The sequence below is a fragment of the Schistocerca americana genome, chromosome 5, assembly GCF_021461395.2.
Source record: "Schistocerca americana isolate TAMUIC-IGC-003095 chromosome 5, iqSchAmer2.1, whole genome shotgun sequence".
Lineage (NCBI taxonomy): Eukaryota > Metazoa > Arthropoda > Insecta > Orthoptera > Acrididae > Schistocerca > Schistocerca americana.
The window spans coordinates 755011844-755032567 of record NC_060123.1 but is presented as its reverse complement, the minus strand read 5'-3'; positions in this window follow the sequence as shown (position 1 = coordinate 755032567).

Here is a 20724-nt window from a genome sequence, read left to right as displayed (position 1 = left end):
AAGGAATATATTGTACCTGCTGAGGTGTATCGGAATCTAATACTGGTCTCACAGGGAATGCTCAAAGCACCGACTGTAAGAAGAGTCTCTATTCTTGTACTTATTGCGGCATTGTGCCTTTTGTATTTAGTTCCGATTCGATTTCTGTGTTTCATTGTCAATGCGAAGGTCCAAGGAATACATTGAACCTGCAGTGGTGTATCGGAAACTAATACTGGTCTCACAGGAAAGGATCAAAGCACAGACCTTAAGATGTCTTACTCATCTTGCCGTTAAGGCGGCATTGTTCCTTTTGTATTTAATTCCGATGTAATTTCAGTGTTTCATCGTCAATGAGTATGTCCAAGGAATACATTGAACCTGCAGTGGTGTATCGGAAACTAATACTGGTCTCACAGGAAATGCTCAAAGCACCGACTGTAAGAAGAGACTCAATTCTTGTACTGAAGGCGGCATTATGCCTTTAGTATTTAATTACGATGCAAATTCTGTGTTTCATCGTCAATGTGAAGGTACAAGGAATACATTGTACCTGCAGTGGTGTATCGGAAACTAATATTGGTCTCACACGGAATGCTCAAAGCACCGACTGTAAGAGGAGTCTCTATTCTTGCACTTATGGCGGCATTGTGCCATTTGTACTTAATTCCGATGTAATATCAGTGTTCATCGTCAATGTGTATGTCTAAGGAATACATTGAACCTGCAGTGGTGTATCGGAAACTAATACTGGTCTCACAGGGAATGCTCAAAGCACCGACTTTAAGAAGAGTCTCTATTCTTGTACTTATTGCGGCATTGTGCCTTTTGTATTTAGTTCCGATTCGATCTCTGTGTTTCATCGTCAATGCGATGGTCCAAGGAATACATTGAACCTGCAATGGTGTATCGGAAACTAATACTGGTCTCACAGGAAAGGATCAAAGCACAGACTCTAAGAAGCCTCACTTATCTTGCCGATAAGGCGGCATATTTCCTTTTGAATTTAATTCCGATGTAATTTCAGTGTTCCATCGTCAATGAGTATGTCCAAGGAATACATTGAACCTGGTGTGGTGTATCGGAAACTAATACTGGTCTCACAGGGAATGCTCAAAGCACCGACTGTAAGATGAGTCTCTATTCTTGTACGTAGGGCGGCATTGTGCCTTTTGTATTTAACTCCGATGCGATTTCTATGTTTCATCGTCAGTGTGTATGTCCAAGCAATACATTGAACCTGCAGTGGTGTATCGGAAACTAATACTGGTCTAACAGGAAATGCTCAAAGCAGCAACTGTAGGAAGAGACTCTATTCTTGTACTGAAGGCGGCATTATGCCTTTAGTATTTAATTCCGATGCGAATTCTATGTTTCATCGTCAATGTGAAGGTCCAAGGAATACATTGATCCTGCAGTGGTGTATCGGAAACTAATACTGGTCTCACAGGGAAAGCTCAAAGAACCGACTGTAAGAAGAGTCTCTATTCTTGTACATAAGACGGCATTGTGCCTTTTGTATTTGATTCCGATGCGATTTCTGTGTTTCATCGTCAATGTGAAGGTCCAAGGAATACATTGAACCTGCAGTGGTGTATCGGATACTATTACTGGTCTCACAGGCAATGCTCAAAGCACCGACTGTAAGAAGAGTTTCTATTCTTGTACTTAAGGCGGCATTGTGCCTTTTGCATTTAATTCCGATGCGATTTCTGTGTTTCATCGTCAATGTGAAGGTACAAGGAATACATTGTACCTGCAGTGGTGTATCGGAAACTAATACTGATCTCACAGGGAATGCTCAAAGCACCGACTGTAAGAGGAGTCTCTATACTTGCACTTATGTTGGCATTGTGCCTTTTGTATTTAATTCCAATGTAATTTCAGTGTTTCATCGTCAATGTGTATGTCTAAGGAATACATTGAACCTGCAGTGGTGTATCGGAAACTAATACTGGTCTCACAGGAAATGCTCAAAGCACCGACTGTAAGAAGAGTCTCTATTCTTGTGCTTATTGCGGCATTGTGCCTTTTGTATTAATTCCGAGGCGATTTCTCTGTTTCATCGTCAATGTGAAGTTCCAAGGAATACATTGTACCTGCTGATGTGTATCGGAATCTAATACTGGTCTCACAGGGAATGCTCAAAGCACCGACTGTAAGAAGAGTCTCTATTCTTGTACTTATTGCGGCATTGTGCCTTTGGTATTTAGTTCCGATTCGATTTCTGTGCTTCATTGTCAATGCGAAGGTCCAAGGAATACATTGAACCTGTAGTGGTGTATCGGAAACTAATACTGGTCTCACAGGAAAGGATCAAAGCACAGACCTTAAGAAGTCTTACTCATCTTGCCGTTAAGGCGGCATTGTTCCATTTGTATTTAATTCCGATGTAATTTCAGTGTTTCATCGTCAATGAGTATGTCCAAGGAATACATTGAACCTGGAGTGGTGTATCGGAAACTAATACTGGTCCCACAGGAAAGGATCAAAGCACAGACTCTAAGAAGTCTCACTCATCTTGCAGTTAAGGCGGCATTGTTCCTTTTGTATTTAATTCCGATGTAATTTCAGTGTTTCATCGTCAATGAGTATGTCCAAGCAATACATTGAACCTGCAGTGGTGTATCGGAAACTAATACTGGTCTCACAGGGAATGCTCAAAGCACCGACTGTAAGATCAGTCTCTATTCTTGTACGTAAGGCGGCATTGTGCCTTTTGTATTTAATTCCGATGCGATTTCTATGTTTCATCGTCAGTGTGTATGTCCAAGCAATACATTGAACCTGCAGTGGTGTATCGGGAACTAATACTGGTCTCACAGGAAATGCTCAAAGCACCAATTGTAAGAAGAGACTCTATTCTTGTACTGAAGGCGGCATTATGCCTTTTGTATTTGATTCCGATGCGATTTCTGTGTTCCATCGTCAATGTGAAGGTACAAGGAATACATTGTACCTGCAGTGGTGTATCGGAAACTAATACTGATCTCACAGGGAATGCTCAAAGCACCGACTGTAAGAGGAGTCTTTATACTTGCACTTAAGGTGGCATTGTGCCTTTTGTATTTAATTCCAATGTAATTTCAGTGTTTCATCGTCAATATGTATGTCTAAGGAATACATTGAACCTTCAGTGGTGTATTGGAAACTAATACTGGTCTCACAGGAAATGCTCAAAGCACCGACTGTAAGAAGAGTCTCTATTCTTGTGCTTATTGCGGCATTCTGCCTTTTGTATTAATTCCGAGGCGATTTCTGTGTTTTATCGACAACGCGTATGTCCAAGGAATCCATAGAACCTGCAGTGGTGTATCGGAAACTAATACTGGTCTCACAGGAAATGCTCAAAGCATCGACTGTAGGAAGAGTCTCATTTCTTGTACTTAAGGCGGCATTGTGCCTTTTGTATTTAATTCCGATGCGATTTCTGTGTTTCATCGTCAATGTGAAGTTCCAAGGAATACATTGTAGCTGCTGAGGTGTATCGGAAACTAATACTGGTCTCACAGGGAATGCTCAAAGCACCGACTGTAAGAAGAGTCTCTATTCCTGTACTTAAGGCGGCATTGTGCCTTTTGTATTTAATTCCGATGCAATTTCTGTGTTTCATCGTCAATGCGAAGGTCCAAGGAATACATTGAACCTGCAGTGGTGTATCGGAAACTAATACTGGTCTCACAGGAAAGGATCAAAGCACAGACTCTAAGAAGTCTAACTCATCTTGCAGTTAAGGCGGCATTGTTCCTTTTGTATTTAATTCCGATGTAATTTCAGTGTTTCATCGTCAATGAGTATGTCCAAGGAATACATTGAACCTGGAGTGGTGTATCGGAAACTAATACTTATCTCACAGGGAATGCTCAAAGCACCGACTGTAAGAAGAGTCTCTATTCTTGTACTTATTGCGGCATTGTGCCTTTTGTATTTAGTTCCGATTCGATTTCTGTGTTTCATTGTCAATGCGAAGGTCCAAGGAATACATTGAACCTGCAGTGGTGTATCGGAAACTAATCCTGGTCTCACAGGAAAGGATCAAAGCACAGACCTTAAGAAGTCTTACTCATCTTGCCGTTAAGGCGGCATTGTTCCTTTTGTATGTAATTCCGATGTAATTTCAGTGTTTCATCGTCAATGAGTATGTCCAAGGAATACATTGAACCTGGAGTGGTGTATCGGAAACTAATACTGGTCCCACAGGAAAGGATCAAAGCACAGACTCTAAGAAGTCTCACTCATCTTGCAGTTAAGGCGGCATTGTTCCTTTTGTATTTAATTCCGATGTAATTTCAGTGTTTCATCGTCAATGAGTATGTCCAAGCAATACATTGAACCTGCAATGGTGTATCGGAACCTAATACTGGTCTCACAGGGAACGCTCAAGGCACCGACTGTAAGAAGAGTCTCTACTCTTGTACTTATTGCGGTATTGTGCATTTTGTATTTAGTTCCGATGTGATTTCTGTGTTTCATCGTCAATGCGAAGGTCCAAGGAATACATTGAACCTGCAGTGGTGTATCGGAAACTAATACAGGACTCACAGGAAAGGATCAAAGCACAGACTCTAAGAAGTCTCACTCATCTTGCAGTTAAGGCGGCACTGTTCCTTTTGTATTTAATTCCGATGTAATTTCAGTGTTTCATCGTCATTGAGTATGTCCAAGGAATACATTGAACCTGGAGTGGTGTATCGGAAACTAATACTGGTCTCACAGGGAATGCTCAAAGCACCGACTGTAAGAAGAGTCTCTATTCTTGTACGTAAGGCGGCATTGTGCCTCTTGTATTTAATTCAGATGCGATTTATGTGTGTCATCGTCAATGCGTATGTCCAAGGAATACATTGAACCAGCAGTGGTGTATCAGAAACTAGTACTGGTCTCACAGGGAATGCTCAAAGCACCGACTGTAAGAAGAGTCTCTATTCTTGTACTTAAGGCGGCATTGTGCCTTTTGTATTTGATTCCGATGCGATTTCTGTGTTTCATCGTCAATGTGTATGTCCAAGCAATACATTGAACCTGCAGTTGTGTATCGGATACTTATACTGGTCTCACAGGAAATGCTCAAAGCACCGACTGTAAGAAGAGACTCTATTCTTGTACTGAAGGCTGCATTATGCCTTTAGTATTTAATTCCGATGCAAATTCTGTGTTTCATCGTCAATGTGAAGGTACAAGGAATACATTGTACCTGCAGTGGTGTATCGGAAACTAATATTGGTCTCACAGGGAATGCTCAAAGCACCGACTGTAAGAGGAGTCTCTATTCTTGCACTTATGGCGGCATTGTGCCATTTGTATGTAATTCCGATGTAATATCAGTGTTTCATCGTCAATGTGTATGTCTAAGGAATACATTGAACCTTGAGTGGTGTATCGGAAACTAATACTGGTCTCACAGGGAATGCTCAAAGCACCGACTGTAAGAAGAGTCTCTATTCTTGTACTTATTGCGGCATTGTGCCTTTTGTATTTAGTTCCGATTCGATATCTGTGTTTCATCGTCAATGCGATGGTCCAAGGAATACATTGAACCTGCAATGGTGTATCGGAAACTAATACTGGTCTCACAGGAAAAGATCAAAGCACAGTCTCTAAGAAGCCTCACTTATCTTGCCGTTAAGGCGGCATTGTTCCTTTTGAATTTAATTCCGATGTAATTTACGTGTTCCATCGTCAATGAGTATGTCCAAGAAATACATTGAACCTGGTGTGGTGTATCGGAAACTAATACTGGTCTCACAGGGAATGCTCAAAGCACCGACTGTAAAATGAGTCTCTATTCTTGTACGTAAGGCGGCATTGTGCCTTTTGTATTTAATTCCGATGCGGTATCTATGTTTCATCGTCAGTGTGTATGTCCAAGCAATACATTGAACCTGCAGTGGTGTATCGGAAACAAATACTGGTCTCACAGGAAATGCTCAAAGCACCGACTGTAAGAAGAGTCTCTATTCTTGTACTGAAGGCGGCATTAGGCCTTTAGTATTTAATTCCGATGCGAATTCTGTGTTTCATCGTCAATGTGAAGGTCCAAGGAATACATTGAAATAAGCAGTGGTGTATCGGAAACTAATACTGGTCTCACAGGGAAAGCTCAAAGAACCGACTGTAAGAAGAGTCTCTATTCTTGTACATAAGGCCGCATTGTGCCTTTTGTATTTCATTCCGATGCGATTTCTGTGTTTCATCGTCAATGTGAAGGTCGAAGGAATACATTGAACCTGCAGTGGTGTATCGGATACTATTACTGGTCTCACAGGCAATGCTCAAAGCACCGACTGTAGGAAGAGTCTCTATTCTTGTACTTAAGGCGGCATTGTGCCTTTTGCATTTAATTCCGAAGCGATTTCTGTGTTTCATCGTCAATGTGAAGGTACAAGGAATACATTGTACCTGCAGTGGTGTATCGGAAACTAATACTGATCTCACAGGGAATGCTCAAAGCACCGACTGTAAGAGGAGTCTCAATACTTGCACTTATGGTGGCATTGTGTCTTTTGTATTTAATTCCAATGTAATTTCAGTGTTTCATCGTTAATGTGTATGTCTAAGGACTACATTGAACCTGCAGTGGTGTATCGGAAACTAATACTGGTCTCACAGGAAATGCTCAAAGCACCGACTGTGAGAAGAGTCTCTATTCTTGTGCTTATTGCGGCATTGTGCCTTTTGTATTAATTCCGAGGCGATTTCTGTGTTTCATCGTCAATGCGTATGTCCAAAGGAATCCATTGAACCTGCAGTGGTGTATCGGAAACTAATACTGGTCTCACAGGGAATGCTCAAAGCATCGACTGTAGGAAGAGTCTCAATTCTTGTACTTAAGGCGGCATTGTGCCTTTTGTATTTAATTCCGATGCGATTTCTGTGTTTCATCGTCAATGTGAAGTTCCAAGGAATACATTGTACCTGCTGAGGTGTATCGGAAACGAATACTGGTATCACAGGGAATGCTCAAAGCACCGACTGCAAGAAGGGTCACTATTCTGGCACTTATGGCGGCATTGTGCCTTTTGAGTTTAATTCCGATTCGATTTCTGTGTTTCATCGTCAATGCGTATGTCCAAGGAATACATTGAACCTGCAGTGGTATATCGGAAACTAATACTGGTCTCACAGGGAATGCTCAAAGCACCGACTGTAAGAAGAGTCTCTATTCCTGTACTTAAGGCGGCATTGTGCCTTTTGTATTTAATTCCGATGCGATTTCTGTGTTTCATCGTCACTGCGAAGGTCCAAGGAATACATTGAACCTGCAGTGGTGTATCGGAAGCTAATACTGGGCTCACAGGAAATTATCAAAGCACAGACTCTAAGAAGTCTCACTCATCTTGCAGTTAAGGCGGCATTGTTCCTTTTGTATTTAATTCCGATGTAATATCAGTGTTTCATCGTCAATGAGTATGTCCAAGGAATACATTGAACCTGGAGTGGTGTATCGGAAACTAATACTGGTCTCACAGGGAATGCTCAAAGCACCGACTGTAAGAAGAGTCTCTATTCTTGTACGAAAGGCGGCATTGAGCCTTTTGTATTTAATTCCGATGCGATTTCTGTGTTTCATCGTCAATGTGAAGTTCCAAGGAATACATTGTACCTGCTGAGGTGTATCGGAATCTAATACTGGTCTCACAGGGAAAGCTCAAAGCACCGACTGTAAGAAGGGTCTCTATTCTGGCACTTATGGCGGCATTGTGCCTTTTGCGTTTAATTCCGATGCGATTTCTGTGTTTCATTGTCAATGTGTATGTCTAAGGAATACATTGCACCTGCAGTGGTGTATCGGAAACTAATACCGGTCTCACAGGGATTGCTCAAAGCACCGACTGTAAGAAGACTCTCTATTCTTGTACTTAAAGCGGCATTGTGCCTTTTGTATTTAATTCCGATGCGATTTCTGTTTTTCATCGTTAATGTGAAGTTCCAAGGAATACATCGAACCTGCAGTGGTATATCGGAAACTAATACTGGTCTCACAGGGAATGCTCAAAGCACCGACTGTAAGAAGAGTCTCTATTCCTGTACTTAAGGCGGCATTGTGCCTTTTGTATTTAATTCCGATGCGATTTCTGTGTTTCACCGTCAATGCGAAGGTCCAAGGAATACATTGAACCTGCAGTGGTGTATCGGAAACTAATTCTGGTCTCACAGGAAAGGATCAAGGCACAGACTCTAAGATGTCTCACTCATCTTGCAGTTAAGGCGGCATTGTTCCTTTTGTATTTAATTCCGATGTAATTTCAGTGTTTCATCGTCAATGAGTATGTCCAAGGAATACATTGACCCTGGAGTGGTGTATCGGAAACTAATACTGGTCTCACAGGGAAAGCTCAAAGCACCGGCTGTAAGAAGAGTCTCTATTCATGCACGTATGGCGGCATTGTGCCTTTTGTATTTAATTCCGATGTAATTTCAGTGATTCATCGTCAATGTGTATGTCTAAGCAATACATTGTGAAACGTCCCCTTTGAACAATTATACGAGACTGTGCTTAACCTGACACACAATGTTTTTAGCGCAACGCAATCTGACTATCAAAGATCCCTGCAAAAGAATGGCCCTGACTAACATTAAACTATACCTTTCACAAATCACTAAATCACTTACCTCACAATAATCTTCGTTTCTCCCACTACTGCAATACAGCAAGCGCCACTACTCCCAGCTAAATAAAAGATTCAAACTACTAAAGGCACTAACTACTGATAGGGATAGTTAGCAAATGAAAGATATTAATAGAGAACAAACAATGTATTTACCTTAATATCATCATATATAAATATACCAGTTCATGAAAAATTACAAAACTCCGCCATCTCTCTCCCCACATCCACCACTGCTGGCGGCTCACCTCCAACTGCGCAACGCTACGCGCTGTTCACATCCAGCTGCCGCTGCCCAACACTACAATGGCAGACAACAATGCAAACTAGCCACAGACTGCACACAGCACAGCCAGTGATTTTCATATTGAGCGCTACGTAACGTTGCCAATAAGAAAACATAAACAGCCTACTTACATAGAGAAAACATAAACAGCCTACTCCAGCCTACTTACATAGCCCCCATGCTCCCCACAAAAATTTTTACAAATTGGATTGGGCAGTGGCCAATACAGATTTGAAAAAAATTTTTCATAATTACAATAACAAAGAAATCAAATGCACACACTTATTGATACAATGTTGGTCAAAAGCTTAAATTTTCTCACCGTCCATAAAGACAGTCCACATTGTTCACCACAGTAAAACTGCCGTTTCTTTTCTCAAAGTCTGAGCAGTAAAAGACAATGCACACAGAAGTAGTGGAGTTCCATGCAGTCTTGAAGAAGTAGTGTTGTCCTTCCAATGGAAAGACAGTGCTGACTCTTGATATGCATACAGGTAATGGGCCACAACAGAGCAAACCCACAGCAGAGTCATTCGAAGTTCTGACGAATATTGGTAGGTAGGTCATCACAGAGCAGACCCACTGTAGTCCTGGTAGAGATTACGGTATTGGTGGGCCACCAGAGGTGTAGACCCACTGCAGTCCTTGTAGAAATAATGGCGTTGATGGGTCATCAAAGATGTAGACCTACTGTTGTCCTTGTAGAGATAATGGTATTGGTGGGCCACCAGAGGTGCAGACCCACTGTAGTCCTTGTAGAGATGTCCAGCAGCCATCTGTTGCGATTGTGCAGGTGCACATTCACCATCGAAGAGTCTTGCGGAGAACATAGCAAGTCCATAAACCACCACTTGTGCACTCACAAAGTTTTTGGAATTGTCCTTAGAACCAGCAATGCTGTTATCCAGTCCCTTGCTGAGTTATTAACACACGTGCAAACACTAACAGTCCCTACTTCTCACATATTGTCCACATACTATGACCAACAGAAACGTGTGCAGTGAAATGTAACTAACAGGTTAATAATGTCATGAACTGGTGACAATTACAATTTTATAACATAAGAATACAATTACAAAGGTACAAAATACATCATTAAAAACATAATAATACAGATAAAATTTGTAGTACAGGCTTTACAAAAGAAGAGAAATAAACATATACATCAGTGTTACAAAAATAGTGACATAAGTACATACATAAAATAATGAGAATAATTTTCGAAACATTAATTTCACACATGAACATTGAAACAGAACAGAATTGTAAACAACTTTACAAAGAAAATAACATATTATTAATGCAACTTATACTTGAGGATAACAGTATTCCTCATCATAGTGAATGTAGCTTAATATTAAAAGAAGAAAAAATTCTATGAAACTACACAGAGACAGGAAGAAAACAAATACACAAGGGTACACAAACACACAGTGGGATAACACCAATGGGAAAGGACAGGGTTCGTTTTCAGTGTAACATGTGGTACTGCAGTCCAACCCAAAACTTCATTCTATAGATCTTTCGTCTTATTTAAACTTTTGCTTCCACCAAAAAAATCTTATCCAAGCATGCTTTCTGTATTCCGTTCATATTTCTTTCAAAATAATTATTTCTGATTGTACAATACTCATTTGGGCCCAAATCCTTTTTATATAACTTCGCAATGCATTCTTTACCTATTCTCCATAGTCAGTTTCTCATATAGTCTACCCCCTCTTAAGCTAACTTAAATCTACTGAGCTCAGATGCTAAACTAAGGGACGAGGCAATGCAGCAGCACGTAAAACAATTATTATAAACAGCAATAAAAAAAATGGAAAATTGCAAAGCAAGCTACAGTATAAATTAGCAAAAGTCAAATTCAATAACACTATGCCTGGCAAACAGCAGCAACTTATACCTAAACATGACATAGCGCAAGCAGAAAAAATATTACACTAAACAACAATGCAGATAAGGCAAATGTATATTCACATCTTAATGTCTAAGTAATTAAAGTGGTGCACCACAAGAAGTTATTCTACCAAAAAGTTACCAATTACTTGAAAAGAAAATTATGAATGCAGTTACTAGTTCCTTCTTATTGTTCTTTCCTTTTCAAGTGCTCCTTTTTTAAAGAATGTGGATCATAAAATTATTATTTAATAGATCTGTTGACAGAAAGTGTTCACATTAGCAAATGCATTTTATTTTATAAAAGCAATGCTGCAACACAGCTGGAAAACAGATGTCAAATGAAATAAGCAACTATGAAAAGCAAAGCATAAAAATATCATTCAATAGTCATGTGGCATTTCGTAAGTCAGTAGCACTCAACTCTCGGAGAAAGACACTTGTCATAATCAGGTGTGCAGATGTACGAATATTTCCCATCAATTCATAAGCATTTCAGTAATTAGCACAAAGTGCGAGTAATCATATGTTTTCAAGTAACGAGGGTGTCGCATTAGCGATGAAAGGCACACCCTAATGGCTTGTTCTCCAGGTGTTTGACACGTCCCACGTCCCCTTTTTTTTCTACCTGTGCCGCTGAAAAGGGCTCGCAATAATGGCTTTTTCTCCAGGCGTCTGACACAGCTGGATGCCCGCGACGCATTACGTGCAGGTGGTCACTTAACTTTCGTACGGAAATATTTACGACAGCAGTTTCTGCTTCCGTTGCAGTCTCATTTAAAAATATTTCACAGGTCAAGAATTAGCGTTGCAAATCTGTAGAAACAAAATGCTATTGATATAACAGTGTCCAAAAAATTTTCGTCTGCATTGTAATACATTCATGCATATACACACACATTTCATAACTCTTAAAGTACGATTCTTGGTTTCCAACAACCTTTTCATAAATCAGAGTCCCTAACCCCTACTCCTTATTCCTTACCTTATTACACATATACATATCCATCGACACTCGTCAATATTTCGTCATTATAAATATGAAGCATAATCAAATAACTCATATAGCCTCAGCCTATCAATCATAAACATACCTCAGCAGCATAATACACATCGTCGTCGTAAAAATAACATCATAACACCTCAGTCAAATCTCAAAATCGTCGTAGCTTCCTCCAATAATTAAAAAACTTCTCTGCTCATGTCAAAAGTGTCAGCTGCCTCAAACGTACTTTAAAAATCATGAATCCATACCAAATACATCATTCAAAGCTCTCATAGTATCACAATGATTCCGAAAAATATGAACAGTTTACAAAGTACAGACAAAATACAGTTTCATAAGTGTGAAGTTATCCAACTGTGTAATTGCGTAAACATCTGTCACTGACGTAGTAAAAAAAATGTTTATCTCTCAGTTAAATGATCAGATAGCTGTGTAATTTGTGTGTTAGAGAAATATGGTACCGATGTGTAAAGTTGTATAAGCAAATACCATATTAGCTAGGGTTCCTTGTGCTTGCCAAACACATGGTACACAAAGTAGGCGTGTACCCCCCTGAGGATTAATGTAATTATACCCTCAGGTGTTACAGATTACAGCAATGGAATGAAATGTATCACGGAAAACTTTCTTTGTAATTCAAAAATCTTTAAAAATAAATGTTTTAAGTACAACATTAATCACTGAAATGCGTGTCCTGCAGCGCTAAATGTGCATCTTGTTGTAAGATAATCTCTGTGGAAGTGTCGTAGTTATCGTCCTCCAAAAGCTAAGTTCTGCAGAAGCCAATGTACTTACCTCATGTTAAACAAAAGTGAAATGCTTTGCGAATAGATATCGTAGTTATTATGTTTATTGCCGTGATGAAGAAAGTACTGTGCTGTAACGTATTGTTGTGCTACGAAAAGGCTGTCTCATTGTAGCTATACCACAAAAGTTACTATTAAAACCTGTTTTACTTTCCAGAATAATTCAGAAAAACTGTGCAGATATAAAACAGATACTCCGCAAAAGCAACAATGTAAATTGTCACACATTAGTAATGTCGTGATAAAATCGTGTATCTGTCACATAAACTAATCACTCTGTCGTCTGGTATCTCACAGAAAGTACTTTAAATCCAGAATCCACTCTCAAGCAAACCAAAATGTCGCATGAAAATTTCATTAGCAGTGCTGGTATATGTTCTAAGTATGTAAGCCTAATATTCGTTACGTAATCGTGCAACTAACAAGGAGGAATGTATAAATAACAACACTGTGTCGTCTGTTCGCAATAACAATGCATTCGCAATTTCTGTTTGAATAAGTTCTCTTGGTTCCTGACTGGATATTTAACTTCAAACATTGTTGCATGGTAACAGTTTCTTAAGTCTGACAAAGCATACTAGAAATGTGAAGCGAAACGTTTTATGGCAAAGACAAAGTTAAAAAGCAGATTATCTCCCAATAAATGGTTTTACATGTGAAATGTGGTGTAGCCCTTTACTCTTCCTAGCACGCAGAGTTTCAACTTTAACGCAATTATCATGTGGTATACGTCGGTAAAGAATACTGGAATTTTGCTCAAGGTTAGCGTCAATGTTATTTTTCCCTGAGCCAGCGGGCGCACGCGGCTGCCTGCGGTGTGAGTCATTGTCTGTTTCTTTGTTGGCGCGCGCCGTTACTGGGATTAGGAGGCCTAACTTCCACAAATTCGCCTTGCCCAGAGGGCCCAGCTCTGTTTAAAGCTCGCCAGTTCTGATGGAATTCAGGTCTGTCGTTATGTCGGTAGTTGACATAGTTTCTTGTTTGTCGGTCATGTGGTGGAGAATTTCTCCCGGAATCGTAATTGCGTGGTGGACCGTTGCGTCTGAAGTTATTCTGTCTCCCTTGATAATAATTATTTTGGTTCCCATATTGTCTGTTTCTCTGATTGTCTCTGTGATAGTCATTACTGCGGCGAGGTGATCTTTCCCTGTACTTATTACTCTGCCAACGGTTGTCGTACGGGTGGTGTCTATTTTGGTCACGATTTGCGTTGTAAGAATAGACCAGTCGTGTCCGGTTATTGTTTCTGTCGTCACGGAATTGTGACGGATGTGACCTGTAATTGTTGTGTCCTTGTTTTCGCGTTCCGCGATTGTCAGTGTCACTTTCCAGTTCTTGTAACAGTCCCTGAAAAGCTTCAATGTCGTCTTTGCAACGTCCTGCCAAAATAATGTGTCGTAAATGTTCAGGCAATTTGATTAAGCAAATGCGGATGAGTTCTGAGGGGCTGTATGGGTTTGATAAGTACTGATTCTTGTGCAACATGTCTTCAAAATATTTGACAAGACTGGAAAATTCAGATTGTTCAAAGTGTTTCATCATCATGATGCTATGTTTTACGCGGTCTTGTGTGGCTTGAGACCAATATGCTGAGAGGAAGGCATGGTAAAACTCTCCTTCACTGTGGCAATCGTGAATTACCGATCGCATTCTTACAGCTGGTTCATTCTCCAAGTAGCCACACATAAATTCTAATCTGTGTTCCAACGACCAGTTGGGAGGAAAACAATGAGAGAATTGATGGAGCCATGCTTGTGGATGAATGTCGTTGCCAGAATTCTTAAATGTTTTGAATTTACGTGTAGTAATGAACAGCTTATAGTCAAAATCATCATGTCGGCGAGTCGCATATCGGTCATTGTTAGGTCGTGTCGGCCGTTCCCTCTCAAAATTCGGTGCACATTCCCAATTTCTTTCATTACTTCCGAAATGCCCTGTGTTATTTTGTGTCTGTTCCGTATTTGTATGTCCCTCTTCCCGTATTGGGGCGCGAGTGTCCTCTGAAATACGTAATTCTTGTACTACTTGTGCCAACTGATCTTGCACTTCCCGGATTTCTCTTTTGTACTGTGTATTGATTTGATTTTGATTCTGTTTGAATTTTCTAATTTGTTCATACTCTTCTGTGTCAGTGAAGGCTACAGGTCTTGTGTCATTCAGATCATCATCTACCTTTGTAGATAAGTTAGTGACCTTATCCGACAGTTCGGCTACTTTCTCCGATAGTGAACACATTTCCTCAGCGTGTTTTTCTGAACCAAGTTTCAGAGTGTCCATTTGTGTTGAAATCGTATCTACTGTGTCCTTTAAGTTTTCTTGAGTTTTTGCAAGTTGCGTAACCGAATCGGTAGATGCAACTGAGTCAATTTTAGCTTGCAAGGTGTTGTGATTTTCATGAACAATGGTTTGCAGTTCTTTTATGGCTGCTTCGTGATTCTGTAATACATTTTCATGCCGCGAAAAAATGGGTTGAAAATGCTCACAAATTTGTGTTTTTATGTCATTACAGACTTTTTGACATTTCGATTCAATGTTATGTAACTCAGCAGTTAAATCCTCACGTGTTCGTTCAAGAGTTTGCTCCAATGAGTCTAACTTTTGAAGCTTTTGCTGTGTTTGTCTCTGATTTTGTTCCAATGTGTCTAACTTTTGAAGCTTTTGCTGTGTTTGTCTCTGATTTTGTTCCATTGTGTCTAACTTTTCAAGCTTTTGCTGTGTTTGTCTCTGATTTTGTTCCATTTGTTGCATTAATTGCAATAATAATGTATTAGTGTCTGGAATCTGTTTCTCTACACTTTTCGGCAGTGCATTTGCACCGACAACATTCACATTTTGACAAGCAGAAAATGTGTCTTGACTTATTTGAGAAAACGGTGATGACCCAAAACCTGAATCTACAGTATTTGCGAAATTGTGTCCTGTCATTTCGGATTCCTGAGGCGAGCTGTTGCCGACCGATCGATCGATAATGCTTCCCTCTTCACTAATTGTTTCACTGACCGTGCCATTGTTTGCCGCCCGCTCCATTTCCCTATGCACGATTACCAAATTACTACTTTGAACATCAGTTAATTCATTACTCTGCGGCGCTAACACACTGCCTTCGTCTTCACTGTCATTTCTCAGTTTACTTTGGAGCCTAGTATTACGTTTTTCACACGCCATTATTGTCACAGTATTTCACACGACAACACAGAAAAACACAATTTGAAGAGCAAAATAAAATAACGTAGCAATGGAAATAATGTCTAGTTAATTGCAGCTGCGAAATACTTGGTGCAAATCTACATGCATGCCACAACTGTTTTACTCTACAACAATGAAAACTACAACTACAAAGGAGATTCTCTCCACAATTACGCGCTAGCAGTAAACAAAAGCTACACTAAATACACAAACTACAAGAAAAAATCAGAAGATTCCAGTGAGGTATCCTAGGCTAAGGGTCGACATATGAAACGTCCCCTTTCAACAATTATACAGGACTGTGCTTAACCTGACACACAATGTTTTTAGCGCAACGCAATCTGACTATCAAAGATCCCTGCAAAAGAATGGCCCTGACTAACATTAAACTATACCTTTCACAAATCACTAAATCACTTACCTCACAATAATCTTCGTTTCTCCCACTACTGCAATACAGCAAGCGCCACTACTCCCAGCTAAATAAAAGATTCAAACTACTAAAGGCACTAACTACTGATAGGGATAGTTAGCAAATGAAAGATATTAATAGAGAACAAACAATGTATTTACCTTAATATCATCATATATAAATATACCAGTTCATGAAAAATTACAAAACTCCGCCATCTCTCTCCCCACATCCACCACTGCTGGCGGCTCACCTCCAACTGCGCAACGCTACGCGCTGTTCACATCCAGCTGCCGCTGCCCAACACTACAATGGCAGACAACAATGCAAACTAGCCACAGACTGCACACAGCACAGCCAGTGATTTTCATATTGAGCGCTACGTAACGTTGCCAATAAGAAAACATAAACAGCCTACTTACATAGAGAAAACATAAACAGCCTACTCCAGCCTACTTACAATTGAACCTGCAGTGGTGTATCGGAAGCTAATACTGGTTTCACAGGGAATGCTCAAAGCACCGACTGTAAGAAGAGTCTCTATTCTTGTACTGAAGGCGGCATTATGCCTTTAGTATTTAATTCCGATGCAAATTCTGTGTTTCATCCTCAATGTGAAGGTACAAGGAATACATTGTACCTGCAGTGGTGTATCGGAAACTAATATTGGTCTCACAAGGAATGCTCAAAGCACCGACTGTAAGAGGAGTCTCTATTCTTGCACTTATGGCGGCATTGTGCCATTTGTATTTAATTCCGATGTAATATCAGTGTTTCATCGTCAATGTGTATGTCTAAGGAATACATTGAACGTGCAGTGGTGTATCGGAAACTAATACTGGTCTCACAGGGAATGCTCAAAGCACCGACTGTAAGAAGAGTCTCTATTCTTGTGCTTACTGCGGCATTGTGCCTTTTGTATTTAGTTCCGATTCGATCTCTGTGTTTCATCGTCAATGCGATGGTCCAAGGAATACATTGAACCTGCAATGGTGTATCGGAAACTAATACTGGTCTCACAGGAAAGGATCAAAGCACAGACTCTAAGAAGCCTCACTTATCTTGCCGTTAAGGCGGCATTGCTCTTTTTGAATTTAATTCCGATGTAATTTCAGTGTTTCATCGTCAATGAGTATGTCCAAGGAATACATTGAACCTGGTGTGGTGTATCGGAAACTAATACTGGTCTCACAGGGAATGCTCAAAGCACCGACTGTAAGATGAGTCTCTATTCTTGTACGTAAGGCGGCATTGTCCCTTTTGTATTTAATTCCGATGCGATTTCTATGTTTCATCGTCAGTGTGTATGTCCAAGCAATACATTGAACCTGCAGTGGTGTATCGGAAACTAATACTGGTCTCACAGGAAATGCTCAAAGCACCGACTGTAAGAAGAGACACTATTCTTGTACTGAAGGCGGCATTATGCCTTTAGTATTTAATTCCGATGCGAATTCTGTGTTTCATCGTCAATGTGAAGGTCCATGGAATACATTGATTCTGCAGTGGTGTATCGGAAACTAATACTGGGCTCACAGGGAAAGCTCAAAGAACCGACTGTAAGAAAAGTCTCTATTCTTGTACTTAAGGCGGCATTGTGCCTTTTGTATTTGATTCCGATGCGATTTCTGTGTTTCATCGTCAATGTGAAGGTCCAAGGAATACATTGAACCTGCAGTGGTGTATCGGATACTATTACTGGTCTCACAGGCAATGCTCAAAGCACCGACTGTAAGTAGTGGAGCAATGGGGCTTCAAGCACCAGCGACGTCGCAGCCTATCTCTGACGTCACAACAACGTAATGATGACGTCACAATGACGTAATGATGATGTCATAATGATGTAATTATGACATCACTTTCTCAACCTATTTATGACGTCATAATGACGTAACTATGACGTCATAGTGACGTCATGCTTATTTCCACATGTTTTGATACTGACCTTACATAATATGACATCTTTAGCTCAATGCATAAATTTTTTTTATGAAGTTATGATATACTTGGTGGACTTTTGCCAACAGCGTTGACCTTATTTCCACATGTTTTGATACTGACCTTCTTGTACTTAAGGCGGCATTGTGCCTTTTGCATTTAATTCCGATGCGATTTCTGTGTTTCATCGTCAATGTGAAGGTACAAGGAATACATTGTACCTGCAGTGGTGTATCGGAAACTAATACTGATCTCACAGGGAATGCTCAAAGCACCGACTGTAAGAGGAGTCTCTATACTTGCACTTATGGTGGCATTGTGCCTTTTGTATTTAATTCCAATGTAATTTCAGTGTTTCATCGTCAATGTGTATGTCTAAGGAATACATTGAACCTGCAGTGGTGCATCGGAAACTAATACTGGTCTCACAGGAAATGCTCAAAGCACCGACTGTAAGAAGAGTCTCTATCCTTGTGCTTATTGCGGCATTGTGCCTTTTGTATTAATTCCGAGGCGATTTCTGTGTTTCATCGTCAATGCGTATGTCCAAGGAATCCATTGTACCTGCAGTGGTGTATCGGAAACTAATACTGGTCTCACAGGGAATGCTCAAAGCATCGACTGTAGGAAGAGTCTCAATTCTTGTACTTAAGGCGGCATTGTGCCTTTTGTATGTAATTCCGATGCGATTCCTGTGTTTCATCGTCAATGCGTATGTCCAAGGAATACATTGAACCTGCAGTGGTATATCGGAAACTAATACTGGTCTCACAGGGAATGCTCAAAGCACCGACTGTAAGAAGAGTCTCTATTCCTGTTTTTAAGGCGGCATTGTGCCTTTTGTATTTAATTCCGATGCAATTTCTGTGTTTCATCGTCAATGCGAAGGTCCAAGGAATACATTGAACCTGCAGTGGTGTATTGGAAACTAATACTGGTCTCACAGGAAAGGATCAAAGCACAGACTCTAAGAAGTCTCACTCATCTTGCAGTTAAGGCGGCATTGTTCCTTTTGTATTTAATTCCGATGTAATTTCAGTGTTTCATCGTCAATGAGTATGTCCAAGGAATACATTGAACCTGGAGTGGTGTATCGGAAACTAATACTGGTCACACAGGGAATGCTCAAAGCACCGACTGTAAGAAGAGTCTCTATTCTTGTACGAAAGGCGGCATTGTGCCTTTTGTATTTAATTCCGATGCGATTTCTGTGTTTCATCGTGAATGTGAAGGTACAAGGAATACATTGTACCTGCAGTGGAGTATCGGAAACTAATACTGGTCTCACAGGAAATGCTCAAAGCACCGACTGTAAGAGGAGTCTCTATTCTTGCACTTATGGCGGCATTGTGATATTTGTATTTAATTCCGATGTAATTTCAATGTTTCATCGCCAATGTGTATGTCTAAGGAATACATTGAACCTGCAGTGGTGTATCGGAAACTAATACTGGTCTCACAGGGAATGCTCAAAGCACCGGCTGTAAGAAGAGTCTCTATTCTTGTACTTATTGCGGCATTGTGCCTTTTGTATTTAGTTCCGATTCGATTTCTGTGTTTCATTGTCAATGCGAAGGTCCAAGGAATACATTGAACCTGCAGTGGTGTATCGGAAACTAATCCTGGTCTCACAGGAAAGGATCAAAGCACAGACCTTAAGAAGTCTTACTCATCTTGCCGTTAAGGCGGCATTGCTCCTTTTGGATTTAATTCCGATGTAATTTCAGTGTTTCATCGTCAATGAGTATGTCCAAGGAATACATTGTACCTGGAGTGGTGTATCGGAAACTAATACTGGTCCCACAGGAAAGGATCGAAACACTGACTCTAAGAAGTCTCACTCATCTTGCAGTTAAGGCGGCATTGTTCCTTTTGTATTTAATTCCGATGTAATTTCAGTGTTTCATCGTCAATGAGTATGTCCAAGCAATACATTGAACCTGCAGTGGTGTATCGGAAACTAATACTGGTCTCACAGGGAACGCTCAAGGCACCGACTGTAAGAAGAGTCTCTACTCTTGTACTTATTGCGGTATTGTGCATTTTGTATTTAGTTCCGATGTGATTTCTGTGTTTCATCGTCAATGCGAACGTCCAAGGAATACATTGAACCTGCAGTGGTGTATCGGAAACTAATACAGGTGTCACAGGAAAGGATCAAGGCACAGACTCTAAGAAGTCTCACTCATCTTGCAGTTAAGGCGGCATTGTTCCCTTTGTATTTAATTCCGATGTAATTTAAGTGTTTCATCGTCATTGAGTATGTCCAAGGAATACATTGAACCTGGAGTGGTGTATCGGAAACTAATACTGGTCTCACAGGGAATGCTCAAAGCACCGACTGTAAGAAGAGTCTCTATTCTTGTACGTAAGGCGGCATTGTGCCTTTTGTATTTAATTCAGATGCGATTTATGTGTGTCATCGGCAATGCGTATGACCAAGGAATACATTGAACCAGCAGTGGTGTATCAGAAACTAATACTGGTCACACAGGGAATGCTCAAAGCACCGACTGTAAGAAGAGTCTCTATTCTTGTACTTAAGGCGGCATTGTGCCTTTTGTATTTAATTCCCATGCGATTTCTGTGTTTCATCGTCAATGTGT